At 39.6% G+C, this 4754-nt stretch overlaps 1 pseudogene; it reads right to left on the reverse strand.

Moving 5' to 3' along the window:
• Positions 1 to 1277: 1277 nt before the first annotated feature.
• LOC101638985 lies at positions 1278 to 2461 on the reverse strand (annotated as a pseudogene).
• Between the last annotated feature and the right edge of the window lie 2293 nt (positions 2462 to 4754).

The raw sequence follows: 4754 nt of genomic DNA on the forward strand, positions 1-4754 counted from the left end.
ACCAATCAAGTGGAAGAAATACTGATCTGTACTCATTTCAAAGATACGTGAGCCAACATAAAGTGGGAGTTATTAAAGGACACATTTAATATCACATGAAAGTAAAATTTTGCTGAACATAATCCAAAAATGGTAGCAGTAGTATATTGACAAGGAGCTGCCAGAAATTCAAGTCTGATTTAAAAGTGGATGTAGCAGTGCAAAAGTCACATGGATCATGACTGAAAACAGAAAAGAAGAAAAAAGGAAAAGCTTACCTGTGTCTTATTGACGATGCAAAGACATTTATTTGGCTATAAGGTTCACAACACTTAATTGCACTCATGTAAAATCTGTGCATAGCAATTCAAACAGAGCAAGGGAATACCACATGCTTTAAAATCAGAAAAGGTTAAAAAAGAGTATAAAGTAAAATCAGAAAAGGTGTGTGTCAGGGTTTCATGATTTCACCATACATATTCCATCTATATGGTGGACAAATAATCTGAGAAGCTCAGCAATCTGAAGAAGAATGCCGCCTCAGATTTGGAGAAAGGCACAACAGCCAATGACACAACCTTGCTTGTTTTAATATAAAGCTCTCTCTTACACATATATGACTGTCACTGGATTGCTTCTCTTGTCAGCCCTGCCTAATGCAGAAGTACAGCCAGAAAGCTTCTCAGAAGTTAGGATAGGTGAAACTCTCACCTCCCATGCATTGGACACTTCATCAGGAGAGATCAGTTCCGGAAAGGGACCTCCTGCTTCATAAAGTAAAGATTCAGAGGGAAAGATGAAAGACTCATTGAGATGAATTAACACACTATCCACAACTATGAACTCAAAATGAAAAACAGAAAGACAGTGGTGAGGATGGCATATGACCAGGTTTGTTTGGTTCTGTTGTACACAGAGTCACAATGAGTAGGCACAGATTATTTAGCACCTTAGCACAATGACAATAATAGTAGGTACAATGGTTAAACTCTCGATGTTTCTTCATGTTTCTCATTTCTGTTTTTATTAATCTTTCACAACGGCTGTTTCATTGTGTGGAAAATCATGATAAAAATAACGTGCCACAACAATCCTGTCAAATTAAAGCAATAACTTCCCTTTATTTCGGCAATTTGAGTTCAGTCAGAAGCTGTACAATTACGTCTGCTGCACGTTGGATTTTTGTCGAGTACAGTTCCTCTTTGAGTGGAGAAAGTAGAGATGTCTGAGGGGTGGCTCAGTGGCAACCAGGAAGAAATTACTGGGACTGCATTTCCACGGATGCTGATGTCGAGTCTTCAAACAGTTGGGTGTGGGGTGAGGTCGGAGGGCCTTAACATAACACTGCCTCTTCCTGTTGTCGCCATTGCATCAGCAACCAGGAAAGTCATCCCATTTCTGCGGTAGGTGATGCCAGAGAGGGGGACTTATGACCATAGCGTTGAATGGTCTCTGGGCTGTGGCGGGGCTGGGCGGCATCGCTATTAGTCTCAACACTGCAGGTTTCAGAGCGCTTCTTCCTTTTCCTTTGTTTGGTTTCAGTCAAGTCTTGTCGAGCACTCCCAATGCCCAGGGGTCCTGGCCTTGTTTACCCTGGGTGCTGGGATCCACATGATGGAGCTGTTGGGGTGGCAGGAGGAGTGCTTTCAGGGGATCTGGATTGGGCTTCATGTAGGAACTCTCAGCAGAGTTGTGATATGGGCTGAAAGGTGCAGAAATGGCATGGCTGAAAGGGTCCCTTGCCTTGGTTCCCATGTCCTGCGGAACAAGACGAGCCGGGTCCACGAACTGTGATATGGTTTCATAAGCCAAAAATGCCAAAATTTCCATCGCAACAGCCTTGGGCTTCATCTCCATACTGCTGCAATCCAACCAGTCTTGGAATTTGGAGGCCTTTGGGGAGGAAATTAATTGCCGACTTTTACAAAATTCTGCATATTGTGCTGAATCCATTATTCTGGTTTTTCTTTCTGGTCTCTCCATTCTCTCTTGTTTCACTTCCTCAATTTCAACATCTTCAAGCCTGGCTAACAGTTCTCCTGTCTGGTAAAGAGAGTTGAGAAACCCTTGAACAATGTTTTGCCTTTTGTTCTTATTACTTCTGCCACTCAATTTGTCTTCCAGAAGGTCACCGTTACCTATGCCTTTAACCATTTTTTGATTTTCAGTCTCGGAAGAACATGTACTCTTCTAAATTTTTTCTTATCTTTGCCCATCAAAAACAAAAGATCTTCAGCAGAAATTACCTTTGCTCCCCTCAGCTGAGGAATGTCTCCAGCTTGCTGTAACAGACTAATTATCTGTGTGTGAACCACATCTTCTACCAAAATTGCCAATTCGTGAAGGGGCCTTCTGGCATCTCCTAAAGAAAATATCACACTCTGTTATTCAACTGAAAAGCTTAAGGATTTCCCTGCACTTCTTCCAGTCCTTGATGTCGCAGGGCCACTCAGCTAGCTGTGGTATTGTTCATCTCTGCTTCCAGAACACTTCAGCCTGGCTGTGGGTCTGCATGGACAATGTGGGAATAGAGAAGGTGCTGTTCCCAATGCAGCGGCCCCAGATACATTTTGAAAGGGGCCAAACACTCAACTATTAATTGGAAGTTTCACAGTTAAAATACCAGCCACTCAGGAGGAGAAATGCTTTTGTGTTCTCTCATATGATTAATGTTTGGAAGCAGTATGGAGCAGTTCTAATGCTGCATGTACATTCATTATGATCTGGCATTGACTGAAATTCAAACAGCAGCAATGTGAATATAAAATAGGGTTTGGTGTCCGACAATCAAAAGATATAGCATCTGGGGTCTTAAGGGTTTGAAGTTAAACAAACGGCCATCTAGCAGAGAAGCAACAAAGCCCACATGGAAGAAGCACACCAGCCTGTGTGGTCATGAAGTGATGATAGGATTAGGTAACAGGCATCAGAAGACCTCAAACAAACATATTGTTGAGAAAGAGGAAGATCAGAGCAGAGACCCAAAACCCATCTGTAGACAAAGGGACATCCCCTCACAGAAAGATTGCAAGGAAAGGATGAGTCAACCAGGGTGCCGATATAGCACCGATGAAACACACAATATACCTCTGGTTCCTTGAGCCTTCCTCACCCCGCACTATCATGGCACCAAAACTGCCTTTCACTGTGGGCTAGGACAGAGCATGTGCGCAGGTACAGATGAGAGCTCAGGACACACAAAACCCAGGTCAGATAAACCCCTTCGGGCAGCGGTTCTCAACTTTCACAGGGGTCACCTGATTCATAGCAGTAGCAAAGTTACAGTTGTGAAGTAGCAACGAAAATAATTTTATGGTTGGGGGATCACCATAACATGAGGAACTGTATGAAAGGGTCGCGGCATTAGGAAGGTTGAGAACCACTGCCTTAGGGAGTAGCACTACCAGGAGTGCAGGCGATGGGGAGAGAGGTGGGAAGAAACCACGGGGGAAGGGAGGCTTCAGTCGGTGTAAGATATAAATATAATAATAATTTATAATTTATCAAAGGGCCTTGAGGTGTATGTAAAAAGAGGAGCTGATACTAGGGCTCAAATAGAAAGTAAATGTTTAGAAAATAACGATGGCAGCATATGTACAAATATACTTGATACAATTGATGTATGGATTGTTATAAGAGCTATAAGAGCCACCAATATGAAGTTAGCATTTCTTGTTATATGCACTATTTTGGTTTATACATTTCTGAATACAATGTTTTCAACTCTGTAAGACTTTGCTGGAAGTTATGCATTCCTTGGTTTATAGCATTTCAAAATGACATTTTTGGCATAGTCAAGGAATTCAAATTATGTTTTTGAAAAAGTTCTTTGAGATTGGGGAACAGCATGAAGTTTGAAGGGACAAAATCAGGGCTTGAGGGTATATGAGTTAAGGTTTTTCATTAAAATTCTCTTATTACAGAATGAACAGTCACACTGCTGTGATTAAAAACAAACAAACAAACGAAGAAAAACCCTAGTGCATCTCCCCTGAACTTTTATCCCCATTGGATTTATCAGTCTTGTGAAACATCTTCCTAATAAGTTCCCTTGCTCATCCTATGTCCTTCCTGAAAATCTATCCAGGCTAGCCAAAGACAACCTGCCCCAAACTAACAATCCTTACAACCATCTGGTTATCTCTTGACCTTGAACTCATCTTTGATGTTTTCCAGACCTTCCTGCAAATACTTGATCCACCTAGAGACAGATGTCCACTGTGGAACAGCACAGAGTTTAAATGGCTTTTGGAAAACTTCCACTTTAGTTTTTCCAAAATAAGATAACTTTGTTATCATAATTATGATATTCCATAGCATAAAATGTATCCCTTATTAATTATTTTTTGTAAAGAGACTAAGGCAAGCATGTTAATTAGAAATTTTTTTTACAGATATACATTCATTAAAGACACATATTCAAGTATGTACTTAGAATATACCTCTGTATTTATGAACTAGAGCCCCAGAAACAATGTTTTATATACAAAAGTTTCATTCTGAGTCACAATCTACTCAGTGGCAGTAAGTTTTCTTGTTTATTTTTATGAACAGAGAATAGAAAATGAGTAACTTATGTTAGAGATATTTTAAATAGATATTTCTATTTAAATATTTAAATTTAGATATTTAAAATATTTAGATATTTTTAGATATAAAATAGATATTTTTTTAAATATAAAATATTTTAAAATATCTAAATATTTAGATATTCTTATTTAAATATTTAAATGAATATTTATGTTTAAAAATTAAACATTTCTTACTGGTGTGGA

This window comes from Echinops telfairi, unplaced genomic scaffold (assembly GCF_000313985.2).
Source record: "Echinops telfairi isolate 266 unplaced genomic scaffold, ASM31398v2 ScPeMD7_7441;HRSCAF=8479, whole genome shotgun sequence".
Taxonomy (NCBI): domain Eukaryota; kingdom Metazoa; phylum Chordata; class Mammalia; order Afrosoricida; family Tenrecidae; genus Echinops; species Echinops telfairi.